Source organism: Pyrus communis, chromosome 16 (assembly GCF_041283825.1).
Source record: "Pyrus communis isolate YQ-2024b chromosome 16, ASM4128382v1, whole genome shotgun sequence".
Classification (NCBI taxonomy): Eukaryota; Viridiplantae; Streptophyta; class Magnoliopsida; order Rosales; family Rosaceae; genus Pyrus; species Pyrus communis.
In genome coordinates, this window is record NC_142580.1 from 24,254,554 (window position 1) to 24,274,584 (window position 20,031).

The window sequence follows — 20,031 nt, forward strand, 5'->3', positions numbered from 1 at the left end:
TATTTGTATTGGAATACGATAATAAAAACATGGTTTTCACAATATGTGTAACCATGTCTGAAGGTACATCGTAACTTTGGTGTACTAATATACATATTATTGTAGTGAAATAGATTAATTAATTAGTAAAGAAAAATAAAACTTTTTATTTTATAAATTAATTAATTAATTGTAAAGAATACAATTGTTGGGTATTTGCAAGGACGAAGCCAGAGATTTCTATGAATAGGGGCATCTTCAAGCAACAAAGTCATAATTAAAGAGCTCAAGAATTTACTAAACACAATACTTATATATTAATCCGGAAAAGTTTTTCATACAACATTCCCTTACAATATCCCTCGACGCGTTCTCATGTTCTGAAAGCGTTGCATGACAACATCATTACCAATACCATCAAATCTCTCTCTCTTTATAAAAATAACCATGTTATCATTCATCTATTGATCTCTCATCTGATTTCTCAATTGATTCTCCAGAAATTTCATGGCCGAAAATGTTTTTTCAACAGTTGCAGTAGCAATTGGAAGAGTTAGTGCTAATGTCACAAGCAAGTAAAGCATCTAATACACCTTGTGTTTTTTGCATTGAACCATTTTTTTTTTTTTTTTGCAAGATCTCCAATCTCTTTTAAACCTAAGAACTCAATGCTAGACCGCATATCCACAATGTAAGTCTCAAGTTGAATCTTAAGTATCACCAGCTCATTCATTGAGAAGTCCTTAGGATAAAACTGGGCAAGTCGCAATAGCTTTTGGCTATCAAAAGCAGAGAAGGAGTCGGCTGGACATAAACGTGCCAAACAAAGAAGTAACTCAGTGTTGGTCTCATTGAAACGATTATTTAGTTCTTGAAGCAGCCAATCCAAAACAACATAAAATATCTCATCACAATAATGATGCATATTTGTGACTGCTTGTGCTTTTCGTTGCCCTCGCCTTTGGGAGAGAAACATATCATCCATATTAGGCACATCAATATCATGTTTAAGACGAAATTCAGAGACTTCACCAAGTAATGAACCCCAACCACTTTTCCTCATCATCTCCAACCTTTGCTTACAAACTCCAACCAACTTCATGGCATTTACAATATCCTGATCCTTCATTTGCAATGCTTGTGGCAATTCATTGGTTATTCCTAGTATATCTTTCATCAAGTGTAGATTAAGCACAAAATAAAATGATTGCATGGAATCCAATAAATTATTCGCTTCACATCTTTATTGAGAGCTTACTCCATCATCTGCTATTACTTCAAGTACATCAAGTATGGATCAAAACATAGTCATTATACTTACTAAAGTACCAAAGTGTGAACCCCAACGTTTTTCTCCATCACATTTCAAAGTAGTTTCTTGATTTTTGCCTTTCCCACTTGTAAACTCACCATTGTTGAATGCTTCAATAATTGCAATAGATTGCTTCTCTCAAAGAAGATCACAACACTTCGATGAAGCTCCAACAACATTTACCAAAATAGTAACTATAATAAAAAGAGACTCAATTTGGATGTTCTTCTTTGCCACATCTACAAGAGCTAATTGAAGTTGATGTGCAAAGCAATGAATATAATAGGCACAACCATTTTCTTTCATAATAAGAGCTTTAAGACCATTGAACTCACCTTGCATATTGCTGGCCCCATCTTAACCTTGCCCACACAACCTAGACATGCTCAATTTATGCCTAGAAAATACCTCATCAATGGTTTCCTTGAGTGAGAAAGCAGCGGTACTAATAACATGCTCAATGCTAATAAAACACTCAAGGACATGCCCATTCTTGTCCACATAACTCAATACAATAGCCATTTATTCCTTTGTTGATACGTCGCAAGATTCATCAATCAAAATAGAGAACAACAAAGTGCCAATGTCTTTAATAATAGCCTTGATGGTCTCAGTTGCACAAGCATTTACAATGTCTTTTTGAATATCTAGTGATGTCAATTTGTAATTCTCTGGAGCATTTTTCAAAGTAACGACTTTCACATCCTCATTGTGGTCAGCAAGAAATTGTAGAAGCTCAAGAAAGTTTCCATAGTTGCTGGAATGTTCAGATTCATCATTACCATGAAATGCAAGCCCTTGTCTCAAAAGAAATCAACAACAATCGATTGATGCATTCAACCAAGCTCTATATTGAATTTGAGCTTCATCATGAGTTTTAGAGAAAAAAAGATTGGATATGTTGCTTTTGACTTCTTAAAGATTCAAAATTACTTTGATTGTATGCACTATTGATGCCTCTAGTATGAGTTAGAAGTCTTTCTTTCTTCTGCCAGTTAGAAAATCCTTCACTAACAAAGAAATCACCACTTGCTTGTTCTCCAATGTTTGGTTTAAAAAGGTAGCAACACAGACAAAAGGCAACATCTTTTTCTACAGTATATTCCAACCAAGTAGGAAAATCATCAAACCAAGCAAGGTTGAATCGTCTTCATGTGTCTCCATATTTCTTGTAAGGAAAATTATGGGTTTTAGGTTGTTGAGGATCAGCTAGCACATAAACTCTTTGTACTTGATCTCGAATATTAGGATTGTAATCCAAAATTTGAATTCACTTACCAGGATCTAATTGAAGATTTGATAAAATAAATGTTGTACTATCTTGTTCCCGAGTATCATTATTTTTTCAATAACTGGGGATGGCGACGTTGTATTTTTTTTGAAAAACCCCTCCATGATGTTCCAGTCTACAAAGTCAATCATATTGATACCAATAAGATATAAGGTTCATACGTGATTTGTAGAATTTATAGAATAAAAATCTCAAAATTAGAAAGCTAAATTTTAAATTGTAATGCCAAAAACGAATTAATAAAGTAATATCATATCATAAAATACCTTGTGCAGTTGTGTAAGACAAATCCAACCAATAAAATTCTTAGACTCTTAATCCTAGAGTAGACTATACTAATATGCCTAATAACTAATCCAACCAACAATTCAATTAACCAATACCAATAAGCATTCAAATTATTCAACAAATAAAAATTTAATTCAATTCGTCATATGAATAAATGTATACCCATATTCATAGAATTCATAATTTCATTCATCAATAATCATAGAATTCATATACGAAACAATAATTTCATAATTTTTACCCTAAACAATAATTTCATTCATCAATAATCATAGAATTCATATCAATAACCAATAACCATAGTTGTGCATTACCATATGATTCTATACCAATTAAACAAAAAATTGTCTTAAATAATTAATTATGGATAGGGATTATAGATTTAGGAATTAAAAAATTTACCTAATATATATGCCGGCTAGAGAGTGGCTGCACTGGACTGGCTGGGAACAATACCTTTGCACCACGCTGCTCTCTGATTGGCAAAGGCAAAAAAAAAAAAAAAAAGGAACAGAGATAGAATTGGTGGTGGCGGGGGGGGGGGGGGGGGGGACTACATACTTTTTTTTTTTGAAACATATACGAAACGATGCCATTTCGTTTACTATTTTTTTTTACCAGGACCAAAACGATGTCGTTTTGGCTTGGATTTAAAAAGATATAAAATATGACCCAGCTCTGCGCAGCAGAACCGTATCAATTTGATTAGAAAAGACAATTTTTAAGTTATTCAACTAGTGTTACTCATAGGGAATTGGAATGCATACAATTTTTTAAAAATTTTAAAAATTCTCAGTGGGGGCATCCTCCCCCCACTAAGCCCACTGTAGCTCTGCCATTGGGTATTTGAACGGAAAAAGATGTAACTTCACCAAAAAAGATTCACGTCAAAACCGTTCCTTTCCAATTGCCTGATTTTATTGCAAATCGTCATATCTCATCCCCTTATTGTCCAAAAGATACAAACCATCTATTTAAGTTGTCTTCTTAAGGGTTTGTGTTTTATTTGAAAACCACAATTTCTTGAAACCAAACCACCTCTATGCCCACACAAAGTCAAAATCCCAGGTTCTTCAACCCATAAGGCACAAGTTCTTGTCCAAAAGATGAAGAAAGTCAAAACCACCTCAATGCCCATACAATATCTTCCCAACGAACTTCTTCTCCAAAAACTTACAAAGGTTACTTCCTAGTCTTTTAAATACCTATTTTTAGCAAATATGTTGTGCAAGAAGTTCAACGAAGTCGGCTAAGACGACTGCATATTTGAATACATCAACATTAGGGAATTTGAAAGTTTCAACCCCCTTACTTCATGGACCAATAAGGAAGATGTCTCCCAGTTCTTGAAACGGTGCAAAGAGCGTGACAATTCCAATGCCTTGTACATGCTAGGGATAACATACTTCTTCCAAGACAATACGAAAGAAGCCAGAATTGAGGGTATGAAGATGACGATCTCAAATGGTCATGAAGTAGCAACATACGTCTACAATGTCATCTTGGTGTACTACGGGGGGATTCGAAGCATGAATGCCTTGAGCTTCTATATTCTCTCAATCCTCCTAAACCAGGACAGTTGAGCGTAATGGAATATCGAGAGATAGTTCTCTGGTCTTTGTCGAGTCTTTGGGTGGACAGGGAAGTGATAAGTGACATTCTACAATTTCATGATCACAATACTACCATGCAAGCATGCAGCAATTGTGGAAGTCCACAAGGTCCTTTCATAATCCGGTAGCATTGGGATTTCTTTGACCATGAAAATTTCAACAACTGTAATTCCTGCAAATGGCATCAAGAAGTTAATATTTTTTGTGATAAATTGTGTTAAAGATAGGTAGACTTTATTTTGGTTTCATTTTGTTGTAATAGTTGCGTTTAAATTGCAACACAAAGTTTTCATTTCCTCAGCTTTTCTAATGTACTAATTTACTTCCTAATTATATGGCCTTTCTATTTTTCATTTGTTGACAAAAACCATCAAGAACCTTACAAAAAGAAGCCGTCATTGCAAAAAACCATCAATTTATGATAGGAATAGACGACACTCAATGTGTCATCATTACCATGCAAGTTTCGAAATCGAATCTCATCCACTTATTAAGACCCAATATCTACCTTGTCTTATCACTAACCCTATAATCTACCTTGTCTTATCACTAAGTCTCTATGGAGTCATTTTGGCACCAAGTGTTTAAGAGATTCCCTAGGTGGAAATTGTGGAGAAATTGTATGTATCATGTGTATATGTTGTGCATACAACGTGTATCACATGAATGATGTGCATATAATGTGCATGTCAAATTTTGGTAAACCCAATGGTAGGGTTTAGGGGGCAATCCTAACTAATGGTGTGCTTGCATGGTTTGGTTTTTAAAATTATTTCTTTTGGTTATTGTGCCACTTTGTGGTCATGATGAGCCACTCTTATTTTTATTTTGTTAAAATTAAACCCTATTTATATGACAAGACTGAGAATTTGAAAGGCCTAATTTCACATATACGTACATACTCCAATATGAACCCCTAGTTTCTTGATAATTATTTAATTAAGAATTTCTGGACAAAATGTACGTATTATGAGCATGCCATGTGTATGACGGACATATAATATGCATATTGTGTGCATGTATGTGTATATAGTAATTTGAAAAGGGACTTTTGGGACATGTTTATGTCATGCACAAGACCTGCACAACATCTGCACTTATCTTGTCAAGGAATCAAAAAAGTACAAATAATAGTCAAGGATGAGTGTGATAGGTTTGGTGGTTGGGTTGGTTTCTCTAGGGTTGTGCTAATTATGAAAAGAGGGTTATTGGTTTCTCTAAGGAATAAAAAAAGTAGAAATAATAGTCAACGTCTATACACAATATGCACTTGTCTTGCTTGGGTGAATTTTAATTAATTCATTTGGTTATTGTGCATGGATGACATTTGTATTACATGAGAGGTGGTGTATTTATTCATGATTCTCAAAGCACAAAACACCTCATCGAGTTGTAGAACGATGAAGAAAGGGACAAGTATGAAGAAAACCAAAGCGATTGATCAAGGCACAACAACCCCAAGTTTCATAGAAGCACTTCCGGATGAGCTTCTTCAAGAAATACTGACGAAGGTAGCTTCCCAGTCATTTCATGACCTCAGTTTAGCCAAAATGGTGTGCAAGAAGTTCAATCATATGGGGCAACACAATCGCATCTTCGAAGAAATCAACATTTGGACATTTGAAAGGGTAAACCCGCTAAGTTCATATAGCATAAATGAATAACTATCCAGGTTCTTCAAATGGTGCAAGAAGTGCAACAATTTCGAGGCACTCTACACCTAAGCCATGGAATGCTACTTCCAAAAATAAAATCCTGAACTTGGAATTGAGTATTTTCAAATGCCGACCTCCAAGGGTCATCAACCATCGACATACATCTACGATGTGTTCATGGTTTGCCAAGGGGGGATGAAAAACCGAAAGGGCTTGAGCTTTTGCATTCTCTGAACTGTCAGAAATTGGTGACGGTAAATGCAATGTAGGGAAAAAGCTCGTCGATCTTTACACTTAATTTGGATGGACAGGGATGTTAGAGAAAGAGTAATAAAACTGCACAAGGACAATGATGCCGTTAAACCATGCACCGACCTTGGAAGTGCATAGGGTCTATTCACACTCCAATCCCATTGGGATTACTGCCACCACGACAAATTCAATACCTGCAATTCGTACAGATGGCACCAAGAAATGAACACTTTCTTGTGTTATGTTAAATGGTTCTAATAGGGACTAAATTTTCTTGATTTCCTATACTTTTCTTCAAATTAAGTTCTAATGTGCTTTTTGTTAATGAATGGAAAAGGGACAAGTTTTTGTTAACATTAACAATGTTTGCTTTCTCCAAAGCCCGATGTCATAAGTTCAAATCTTACAGCATGTGATTTTATGTTGTTAATCGTGTTAGTTTAAAATTAGACTAAAATAATTGAGTACAAACCAAATTTGACCTTTTTTAAAGCGCAAAACATGATCAAGCAATGCTCATAAAATGCACATAACATGCACATAGCATGTACACACCATGCTCACATTATGCTCATAGTATGCACATTTTAGATGTACAAAAATAACACTTTGAAATAACCGAGTAGCGAATTTACGAAATGCTCAACACATGCACATGATAAGCACACTGCATACTCAAAGCATGCACATGGTGAGACAAAATTAATCTGCTAAGTACTAAAATTATGATAACATTTAAATGAATAAACCGCGAAGTGTATGAAACTTAAAACAAACCGAATTGCAAAATTTAACCAAAAGAATGCAATCAAATAAATGTTATCCAATTTTAGTTAGGACAATTATTGAACGATAGCTCAAGAACAAATCTGTTTCCCTAAAAATCAACTAATGCAACAACAACTACTGATAGTTGTAGGAGTAAAAATATAGCACGAAATGACTCATGTTGGCACATCCTTGTGCTGGTACATATTCCCATGGGCCTGATAAAACCTGCCCTTCTAACTTCTTCAGTCTTCCGTCAATTCATCATCAAATTCAAGACTTCGTATAGACAATAGTCAAAGCATTAAACAAAATATTATTAGGGAAAAAAACTAAACTAAGCTTTTACACTTTGCTGATTGGTTGAACATATTTCTCGTAGTTTTCATCAAAAATGATCTCTCACTTGTTTAATGGCCCATTTGTAGTTACATTTTCAAGAGGCAAAATAGATAATATCACATCACATGGACGTGGAGTTGAAATAACAAATTGTACAGAAAAACTGACTCAATAAGAGATGCACTTATAGCAAAGCCAAAAAGGAAGTGGATTAAAATGGTGCAAGACTACATGATGACATAATGATATCCGATTCCACTACCTCGATAAAGGTTGAAATTGGGTTTATTTGAGCTTAGGTTGTTTTTGCAGCTTCTACAGGAATAGACAAAAATAAACTTAGCGAACCATTTGGATAGGGATACAAAGGTGAAGTTCGAACCTAATTTTCATCTAGTGAAATGGTTTACACTTACAACTCTCAATGATTCAAAATCATCATAAGTCCATATTGATGAATTATTTTTGTCAAACAACCATCTTGTTCTACACAAGATTACAACCTTTCAAGAGTTCTTCAAGGAAATTCTCATTTCTTCACACAACAATTTGTAAGTGAAGAATCATGGCACATAAAGTCTCCATGCCGTTGTGCCTACTTCTCAAGTTCTTTGTTCATTTAACAAAGAAAAAAGCACTAGTGTTTGTGTTAACTAAGAGTTGTTCAAAGCAACTTTTATTTCTTCATACAACGATCTGTAAGTAAAGAATTATGGCACTTAAAGTATCCATGTCTTTGTGGTAATCTTCTCAAGTTCCTTTGTTCATTCATGTTTGGGCCCAAATTTGCACTATCGACCCGTGCAATCAAGACCGTTGAGTAAGCATAGCTCCACACTATCGGATAAAAAGTGAAGATAATTTTGTTATTATTAAAGGATAATATTATGATTTTTTATCATAATATTATATATATATATAATGAATTATCTTGTACAAGATAAATGGGATGCAATGAGATGCAAATCATATCTCCAACTTAAAAGCAAACAGTACGGTTCAGAATGGTCTGGCATATTCGGCATATGGGCGTATGGATTGGAATGATTGAGGTTTTGCTAATAGTGTCTAGCGGTAATACAACTACAAAATGATTAATTTCATGAGATTAATGCATGCATAGATAGATCATGAACAAGCCTATATAGGCTAGGCTTTTGGTGATGATGTGATAAGTCTAGGATTTGATTGCCTTGGATAATGATGAGATAAGAAGCCTAGGTAGGCTGGCCCTTTTTTGCATGGTGATGGGTGTTGTCAAATGAGTTTGAAGTGATAAGAATTGATGATGGGATCACAATATGCATGCTGTGTGAAAGGGTACTTCGAGATTTCAAAAGGACGCCTGTTGTTCCTCTTGTAAAAGTCTATATGCATAAGTAGAGTAGGGAGATTTTTGCCGAAATATATTAAAGATAATATCAGTTATTTTGATATTGTTTTTGGGAGTATATTCGGAAAAGGTCTCTATTGGATTGGCGATCAAGGAGACTTACTATAAATTCAAAGTTGCAAATAACAAAAGTTCCTTTAAATCAACACACAAATTGCCCTGCGCAAAGCTTCTCAACAACCCTAAGATTTTTTTCCTCTCCCTCTTTCTTCCCGCCGACACATCTTCAGCTTGAATAAACAGCACTATGAAAGCAACCGGCAACATCTTTAGTTTGGATAAACAGTATTGGAGCTGTAGAATCAGCCGATGAAGAAGCACCTTCAGTTTGGATAAATAGCACTGCTTCGAGAAACCGACTAGTTATGTATCCAAGTCTTAGTCAACAAGGATTTCTGAGTCCTTGTTGGTAGAGGTCATCTCATCAGCCTTCTCGGTGAGGTGAGGTGTTACCAGGTTACTACATTCGGTACATTGACAGCCGAATTTGATATTGAACTTTACAGAACTAGCAACCTTGTCTTCAGGCTCTAGAACTCAAAGGCCTAGACGTGTTCCTTCCTCGGACGTAGTCGCAAGATCAAGAAGTCAGCAACGCACTTAACACCACATTAACATATTTTACTCCCCAGCCGACGAGTTGGCACGCCCCGCACAAAACCGAAATACGTAGTTAGCTTATTAGTTACCCGACCTACATCCCACGTAGGCTTGATAGTTTTTAGGGTCAACAATTCAACAAAGGAATAGGAACATGTTGTTTGTGTTGTCCTTTTTATGATAGACTTATCTAACATGTTCTGCCAATGATACATTATCAATAGGAAGATTGTAGGAGTGAGACTATTTAGGTACATATACAATCCATTCAAGACAATCTATGGGATTGTGATACCAAGTACGGACACTAAAGTCTTCGGCTTTTTTTGTCAAGTTTTGGAGCGTTTGCAAATTTATTGGTAAACAAATACATAACGAATATAAATTGATTGATTTTAAGGCCATTTGATCCGGTCTTTAATCAAATAGCATCACCCACTCTTTTGACAAATTTCATATCCCCCAAAGGAATTCAAGAGTTTTGGAGGACACTCTTTATAAGGTATGGGAGACTCACTATTACCAAGTCCACCTCAGAAGAATATCATATTGGCCTGCTTTAATAATAATGAAAAAATGCACTTACTCATTTACATCTCATGTAAGTACTTATCATATTTGATCTCTAGAGAATGATGTCTCAGAAGAATGTTATATTGTTATCATTGCACTTATTTAAGTTATTCACACCATGCCAGTTTGTATAAAGGTTCAAAAATGCTCTCAAAAAAAATATCATATTAGCCATACTCGCTACCAACCACCACAATATAAGCCAAAAGGTTGGTACAGTTGTGAAATCTCCCAGACATGCATGAAACAACAGCCCTGACATGCATACATATATTGATTCTCTTGCTTGTTTGTTATATCAAAAGAAAATTGATAGAATAAAGGATAAAACGTGTTGACATATTAAATTAGGATTCTTTTTTTTTTATGGTTAAAAAATTAGGAACATTATACACACGGATATAGGTGTGCAATTGAGACTGGACTGTTTTTGTTCCAGTTGGCAAATAACAAAATAAAATAATAATAATAATAATAATAATAATAATAATAATAATAACAATATTCGAAGTGTAACTTCACATTCATCATCATGCCCAAATATGCCTTTTAGCTATCTCACCAAATTCAGAAATTTTTCAATGTATTCGGAATACGGAATGGTGCATCATGTATTACTATGCAAGTGATAAAATACTTGTATTAAAAAATTAACAACTTAGAAAATAAAACTTTCCTCATTTATGTATTGACATATAGTGTATCACTCATATTCCCGGCATAATGAAAATTTTCTACACCAGAACATGATTCGATATGTAAGAGCCAGCTTAATTTGACTTTGATATAGCCACTCCCTCTCTCTGTTTCTCTCTCTCTCTCCACCCAATTCCCACATTACAAGAAATCTACCTATATAAACGGGCCACAACACATCCAGCTCCATCAATCAAACAAACAAACTCAAGGCAGGTTCCTCACTTCTTAAACAACAACAAAACGGAGCACAGTACTTCTATCTGACCTTCCTCTTAGGGTTTGTCTCCTTCTTCACTCTCTCTCTCTCCGTGCTCTTTTACTAGCACAAAGCGCAATTCGTCGGCACCAACCTGCCGCCTGGCAAAGCTACCTAGTCATCGGCGAGACCTTCCAGTTCCTAGCCACAGGATGGAAAGGTCACCCGGGCAAGTTCATCTTCGACCTCATGACCAAATACTCCTCCAAAGTGTTCAAGACCTCCCTTATCGGCGAGAAGGCCGCCATCTTCTGCGGTGCAGCCTACAACAAGTTTTTATTCTCTAACGAGAACAAGCTCGTCGCTGGATGGTGGCCCAGCTCCGTGAACAAGCTCTTCCCTTCTTCTCTGCAGGGCTGGCGCTGAGGGGGTGCAAGTGGTGCTACCGCATAGGCCCCCTAAATCGGAAGGGCCCTCAATTTTTCAATTTTGCATGCATTTACGTATATATAGTAGTATGTGTAGAATATTACAAACTTGAGTCTTTAGTACAAGTGGAATTATTACTTCTTTACATTGGCTTAGGGGATGGGTTCGAAACTCATCTCCACCATTTTTGCAGTTTATATTTTTATTAAATGCATAAGCTTTCACAAAATAATATAAAAATTCCACATAATAACATGAAAATTCGAACCCTGACCCTCTAAATAGTTAAGGAAAAACAAGACACCACATTTCCATTTGTTGATTTGTTATATTTTTATTAAATGCATAAGCTTCCACAAAATAATATAAAAATTCTACATGAAAATTTGAACCTGACCCTCTAAATAGTTAAGGAAAAACAATACACCATCTTTCCATTTGTTGATTTGTTAAATTTGTTTTTGCTATCGGTTTATATTTTTATTAAATGCATAAATTTCCACAAAATAATATAAAAATTCCACACAATAACATGAAAATTCGAACCCTAACCCTCTAAATAGTTAAAGAAAAACAATACACCACCTTTCCATTTGTTGATTTGTTAAATTTGTTTGTGCTATTAGAATTTATAGAAGCTCAATTGAAAACTAAAATTATTATTTTGAACAAAAAAATTAAATTCTTAGTACTTTTTAGGGCCTCCAATTCACTTTTGCACATGGTCCTTGAAATCTCAGGACCGGCTTTGCTTCTATGGAGACTTCCTCCGAGGAGGAGGCCAAGAAGATGAGAAAAGAAGAAGGAAGTTGAGGTTTTGCCCAAGCTCTCCAGCGATACATCGGCATCATGGACACCGTCGCCCAACGCCACTTCGCTGACGGTTGGGAAAAGAAGAAGCAAGTTGAAGTTTTGCCCTTGCCAAGAAGTAAGTTCCCGTCTACTATTTTACTATTAGAAAAGCGATTTGTGTTAACATACATAATGTACCACTATATATTAATTCTGATCACATATGGATATGTTATATCTATATGTTTCAACAAACAGCTACACCTTTCGGCTTGCTGCACGGTCATTTGTGAGCCTGGAGGACTCGGTTGAGATCGCCAAGCTAGGTGATCCGTTCGCAGTTTTAGCCTTGGGAATCATATCGATCCCTCTGGATTTCCCGGGGACTCCGTTTCACAAAGCGATCAAGGCGTCAAACTTCATCAGGGAGGAGCTGACGAAGATCATCAAGCAGAGGAAGATAGACTTGGCGGAGGGCAAAGCGTCGCCGACGCAAGACATATTGTGTCACATGTTGATATTGTGCGACGAGCACAGAAGTCACTTGAAGGAACACGATATCGCCGATAAGATTTTGGGGCAGCTGATCGGTGGCCATGACACCGCCAGCGCTACCAGCAATTTTGTTGTCAAGTATCTTGCCGACCTTCCTCACGAAAATTTTTCCAAAGTTCCGGGCTCATTAGTTAGCTGACTGAAGTTCCACCAAACCTTAAATTGACACCTATACACATTTTAAAACCAACCCACTGTTTAAAGATATAAAAAATAAAACATATTAGGGTTTGGACCCACTCCTTCCTATTCCCTTCTTCGAGAAACTGATAGGCTTTTTATCAATTGAACATTGGCCAACCTTCTCTCTTCCTTTCCCTTTGCCGTCTCCATGCACCCTGGCAACCAAGCAATCTTCGACAAAAACATTCAAGATTTTTGCATTTACATTATTCAAAATTATAAATCAACAATTAATTTCAAAAATTATGCCGACTCTTTTAAAATCATATTTCAGTTGGGAAAAACTATAGAAGAAGAAGATGGTATCAAATTCATATTTCAGTTGGGTGATAAAGACTGTAGTTTCGGGTGGGTGTTCATAGTGGTGGGCATCATGTGGTTGTTGGGTGGAGGGCATAAACATCGAGTGCGTTTTCTTGGTGATGGCAGTAGCAGACGTTCGGATGCAGGTGGTGGTGAAGCTTTGGTCAGAGATTGCTTGGTTGCCAATTTGCATAGAGATGGCGATGGAGAGGGAAGAGAGAAGGCCAGTGCTGTAGAGATGAAAAGGCCTTTCCCGAATAAGGGAGATAGGAAGAAGAGACTAGTGGGGCCCAAACCCCAATATGTTTTATTTTTTAATTCTTAAACGGCATGTTCTGTAAAAATGTTTACAGATGTCAAGTCATTATAGGTGGAACTCCAGATCAGCTAATGAGCCCAGACCGTGGAAAAATTTATCCTTCCTCACATTTATGACGAAGTCTGCAAGGGTAATTATTAATTAACCCCCTAACCCTATCTAATTAGGTTTTTTTTTCTTTCTTTGTGGGGTAATGAAGATACTTTTTTACCTAATAAATTAATAATTATTAAGGCCTGCAGGTTAAAATTGAGATTTAGCTGACAAACCCTACGCTAAATATTGTACATTCAAGTCACCAGCCTTTATGTTATATATTTTCTGATACATTATTTTGTTGTTAGCACATGGGGATCTATAATTGACTAAGCATACTTTAATAGATTAACCTATACACTTTAGTAGATTAACCAATATATTACGTAATTAATCTATCATTACCACATATCAAAAGTGTTATCTAGGTCTCTTGGTATCTAAGAAATGTACGATCATTCATTATTAAATTGGTTTATTTCTTATAAGGTGAAAATTTAATAGTCGCCTCCGGCAATTACCTATTTACCCTTGTTAGTTTCAATAACTACTAATATTAGTGTTTTCATTGGATTTTATCTGCCACTGACTACAAAGGATGATAATATCAATTAATTAATATAATGAACAGAGCAAATGGAGATCCTAAGCACAAAATCCCCAGGGGAGTTGCTGAACTGGGATGACCTACATAAGATGAAATACTCATGGAACGTAGCTTTCAGGGAAGCCTTGTCTGACTTTGTCTTCAATGGTTTCACCATTCAAAAGGGCTGGAAGTTATGCATGTATAATATTTTTTTTCTTTTCTTATTCAACAAGTGTTGTCCGTGAGATTTGAACTGAAATTTAATATTTAATTTTGTATGGCGTATTGCAGTTATATTGGAGCACAAACTCGACAAACAAGAACGCAGGTTACTTCCCAGAACCATTCAAATTCGACCATACAAGGTTTAAAGGAAATGGCCCGGCAGCATACACGTTTGTGCCCTTTGGAGGAGGTCCTAGGATGTGCCCCGGCAAAGAGTACGCCCGATTGGAAATCCTAGTGTTCATGCACAACTTGGTGAAGAGGTTCAAATGGGAGAAAGTTCTTCCCAACGAGCAGATCGTAGTTGACCCAATGCCCATGCCCGCCAAGGAACTTCCCGTTTGCCTTTTTCCTCATCCTAAGACCGCCGCACCTTAATTTTCTAGCTACGCTTGTACTTAAAACCGAAAAAAACCATCAAACAAGGCTTAATTTGTATTTTTTTTTTTTTTTTGAATAAACGATATTGTCTACACTATGGGAGAGAAGGAATGGGCTAAGCTTTTGGTCTAGCCATAATAATGTGGTTCAAATTTGATTTTGAACAGAATCGAACCTAAGATCTCGCACTTACAAGTGAAGAGGAATACCACTACACCATAATACTAAGTGGCCACTGTTTTTTCTTTGTTATTTATGGGTTATTGTATTCGTTCTTCGTGTTCACTATATGCCCTTATTTTTTTTAAAGCAATTGCTTCTTTTGTAACCAAATCTAGACATGTACGTGGCCACTTGAAGATCTTGTCTTGAAACATGAGCAAATACACCACGTGTTATAATTCAAATAAGTATATATATAAGAAAAACTTGAAGATAGGAATTAGTTATTAATCTTATCTTTAATTCTCTTATCTTATCTACTTGCCATGGGCAAGGGAGATTGGAGAAATCATAGTCAACATCTAAGGTCTTCAAGAGGGTTGAACTGCACATGGAATTTAAGAAGGGCATTCTTGTCAGTTGCAGATAAAAGTCCACGTATTAGCTCTAAGATTTTCTAAATTATTTTTTGTTCCACAATGTCATCTTAGCACATGCATGAGCAAAAAAATCAATAATCAAATTCGGCACTAGAACGGACAACTGTTGCATGCTTTTAGAACACAAGAATATAAGGTTTGTGCCAAGATGTTTTAGTATGTCCTAAAAGCCATTCATATGATATAATATTTTAGAATTATTCATTATGTTAAACTTTTATTTTAGTTTAATCAAATGACAAAGTTTATTGTTATTCACTATTAGTTTGATTATGTGAAAAAACAATAATAGACTCAAAAGAATATAATCAGCCTAAGAGATAAGAGAGAATGTCTAAACCGAGAACGCAATGAGTTGAAAAGAATAATTATAAGCACCAAGGTAATTTGCCATTGACAAAAGTATAGACTCCTTAATTTCCATATGAAACTAGTTTGAAGGCCAATGACCACCGAATTACCCCCTGAGGGCATGTTTTAAGAATTCAAGCAAAAATCATTCTTGTAGAAAAATTAGCCAAATTCTCTAGGATAACGAAAGAACACATGAGGGGAGGCTAAACAGTCGGTTTCTTGAAACGCAAACTTCTATGTATTATATTCTATGGGCCAAAATATAATTATATAAAATATTTATACCATATCATATCTGAATATGCATTTGTAGCCCACCGTATTTGTGACCTCACGTCCCAAATTTAATATTATTTTACTCCTTAACCTCAGAAAATTACAAAAATACCCTAACGGGTGGAAATCCTTTGTGGACACTTGTGTCCATCTCATTATCTGTTTCTTTTCACATTTTGCTAGGTAGTAATGTCCTTACAGTCACATGAGCGCGAATGAGGCATAAATCAGACGATTTATACACGTTTCCCAATGTGGGGCACAATGGTAATTTTGCACTCTCGGGAACTTATTACTTGTTTATTGAGACAACAATGAGTTGTTGGTATTGCAGACTGTAGACTATAATATCGATGACTTATTCGTTAGGTTCGTTCAGCAAGTGGGCAAGTAGGCCAATTTACGTTAGTATATTATTAATTAGGTCTTGTAGCTAATTAATTATTGGGATTAACCCAAAGGCGCACACACATATTCTTCTAAGTACTCGATGAAACGAACATGTGGGCGCAAGCAAAATCGAATTCGGACCATGTGGGGCCCACCTCCCCCTTCTCCGCATCTTTCTCCTCCTACGTAAGATCACCACCTCCAGCCACATATCAACATGGCCACTCTGGCAAGTCCTCTAACCACCATCAACCTCATGGTGTGTCACCACCATGAACATGGACCTAGGCCGAAAACCTCACACCCTGCAGTGGCTTACACCACTATTCACCATCATCCCCAAATGAAATCCAACAAGTTCTTGACTTTTCCGACTAGGGTAAGCCTAGGGAACCCACTATCTCTTACGTTTTCATTGGCTATGAAGGATCTTAAGGTTTTAGACTTGTTTTGGTAGGGTTTAGAGGCAAAAGAGATGCGGGGGAAGAAATTCCTCGATTTTCTAGCAACAAAAGCTGTAGCTGTCGGGCCATTTTCAGGCCTTTTATTTTATTTTTATTTTTTTCCGGCCAATGGCAACCATGACTTGACCTTACCTTGGTATGGATTTGTTCCTCTCATGCCAAGCTTTCCATATAAATTATGTTGATTTTGGTGGAGAATCGAGCTCGAAATGAGCTCTGAAAGTTGGAGGAAAAACACGAAAAAATTTGGAAAACTTGCTAAGAAGGCGCGTGGGTGTCAACGCTTGTAGCATGTGACAATTTGGACAACCACCTTGTGGTGACGCGTGGCAACAGTGCATGGCGAATCCGAATCCGCCCTCCGTTTTCTGAAATTTGGCCGTTTGAAAATAATTTCTATATTGACCGTACTTTGTACGAAAACACGTATTTACGTTAGTACGTTATATATTTACATAAATGGTTTCGTTTCTAGGTGAAACTCATTGCAAGGATCTTCAATGCCCGAGTGGTGAGTTCGACTCAACGACTTGATTTGTGAGTAGTTCTTTGCTTTTAAATATTATAATAATAATAATAATAATAATAATAATAATAATAAAAACTGACACACCCCGACCCGGAATGTCCACTAGGACACCAAATCGAGCTGTGTTGGCCAACACCTTGAAGGTGACGAAGCCATAAAGTGTGATAGTGTATAAAATGTGAATAAATTTGAATCTAAAAGTGTCTAAATACCAGAGTGCGCTACGAGAGGGAGCAAACTCATTTCACACGCGATGTCAGAGCATAAGTAAAGTACAGTAGTGTGGGTAAGAATCATACCCTTAAAAGTAGCCACCAATACTAAGATTAGTCATATATCCTCGTCGATACGAACTCAGCAGTTAAAACCTGAAGGGATAGAAAACAGAAAGTGTGAGTAAGCAGTAAAACCACGCTTTCCAAAACTATTACCTTTCTATCAGTAATAACCCCTTATTGTAATTCCCTTATCGTTTTCTATAGGATAGTACAACACACACACACACACACACACACATATATATATATATATATATATATATATATATATATATCCACCTATGCTCAAAAATGGCCAAAACCACGAGTGTGCCATGTCTATAGACTCTACAATGCATTAACAAGTAGGCCAAATGAACTTAATCAATATAAAATGATACGTCAACCGAAATCACCTAACGTGACTCGTACAACTGTACTTATATCTCATCAATCATCCCTGCACACGAGTCGGAACCATCTCTAGTGGTTTGTACGACAGGATTGGGTGTAAATAAGTACGTTGAAGTGCTACGATCACATGAAGACTATGCGAATAATCGCGGGTCACCTACGAGTCGAAACCACCTATAGTGGTCTGTACGACAGGCATGTGCACCTACCTTGAGTCCAAGGTGAGCGTAAGGTGCGGGAGGTGAACATCACGCGAAGGACTGTGCCCTGACCACGGGCGGGAGCACTAACACCGGGGTGCAGGTATCCATATCTCATCAATCAATACTAGCATACAAGTCGGGAGTCACCTATAGTGACCTGTACGACTTAATCTATAGCTCATCAAACATCCCTGCGCATGAGTCGGAACCACCTCTAGTGGTCTGTACAACAGGACTGGGTGTAAATAAGTACGCTCAAGTGCTACGATCACGTGAAGCCTGTGTGAATAATCGCGGGTCACCTACGAGTTGGAACCACCTATAGTTGTCTGTACGACAGGACTGTGCACCTACCTTGAGTCCAAGGTGAGCGTAAGGTGTGGGAGGTGAACATCACATGAAGGACTGTGCCCTGACCACGGGCGGGAGCACTAACACTGGGGTGCAGATTTATGAGCTCTCAATGCATCTCAATATAACATGTGCAATTCCTGGCAACCAGTACGATAGTATCGGAGTTACCTAACACATAAATGTAATCATGCTATAACTCAATCGATTCAACTAATACCATAAACTCACCTGAACTTACCTAGGTGTCCTACGTTCACCTTTGCACTTGAAAGCATTCCCAATAATTATATGCAAGTAATATACCATGATGCAATCTAATACTCAACCATGTCGTAGCATTTTCAATTATATACAATACGGTGTGAAATGTACAATCAATAACGCCCTACTCCCGAACTACTTATTTTATGGGATAATTATCTATGACAACCCAAGTAACATTAATTTAACTAACTAATTCACAAAACTAAAACTTGCCTTTACCAATTTGCTTCGCATTACTCAATTTCCCAAATAAGGCTTTTGTCTCAAATATATTATGGCTGCATCTAACATCTCGTTAGACTGCCTACGTACCCTAAACAGGGATCAAGCCATTCGTAGTTTATATAGTACTTCAAGCATTCACAATAATTATATGAAGTAATATACCTAATCAAATTAAAAGTGCCGATAGAACTCTCAATAATATGTACAATAAAAAAGAAAAGATCCACTCACCTGGAGTTCACGCTATGATTCGCTAGCGCACGCATCGAGGCGTCCTGAAAGATTGGTGCCTGTGACCAATTATCGAATCACATCTCAGAACTCTTATCAGTAGAATACGTAATTTGTTGGAAGTATGCCCACAAAGCCACTCATTTGATGTAATAGCTTTTTGGAATACTTATTGTGTTAAACTTTTATATGTTTAATAGAGGGCAAAGCTTATTGTTAATCACTATTTATAGTATCTTGTGTTTAAGCAATAAGGGGAATCCAAGGAATGTATTTGATCTAAGAGACAAGTGATTTAAGTTAGTTAAATTAACGAGACCTTTCTCTTATGTTCATTCCTAAAACGTTCCTAGCCATAGGATTGCCAATTGGGCATTGACAATCCGCTAAGGTTAGTATGTGTTATGTCGACTCAAGCGTGAGTATGAACTAGTCTCAAGTCATTTGGTGTTGGACACTAAGGCAAACACATAGGTGCTCGAAAGAGTAATCGAGTACACTAAACAACGATCAAACGAGAGTTCGAACATACATGTCATGTGAGAACTCGATAGTTGCAATATGCAAAGTAGTCCTTTGACCTGAGGCATCATTGATGTCTAATGGTTAGGTCCTTGATCTTTGATTATGTCAACGGCATTCCATTGGAGTGTCCACGGCATTGTTGGGATTCCATCTAGTCATGTAGGCATATG

General features: G+C 36.7%; 2 pseudogenes; one reads left to right on the forward strand and one right to left on the reverse strand.

Annotated features, from left to right (window-relative positions):
• Positions 1-329: 329 nt before the first annotated feature.
• On the reverse strand, positions 330-1,813 carry LOC137732852 (uncharacterized; annotated as a pseudogene).
• Positions 1,814-5,883: 4,070 nt separating this feature from the next.
• Positions 5,884-14,770, forward strand: LOC137732853 (beta-amyrin 28-monooxygenase-like; annotated as a pseudogene).
• Positions 14,771-20,031: the final 5,261 nt, after the last annotated feature.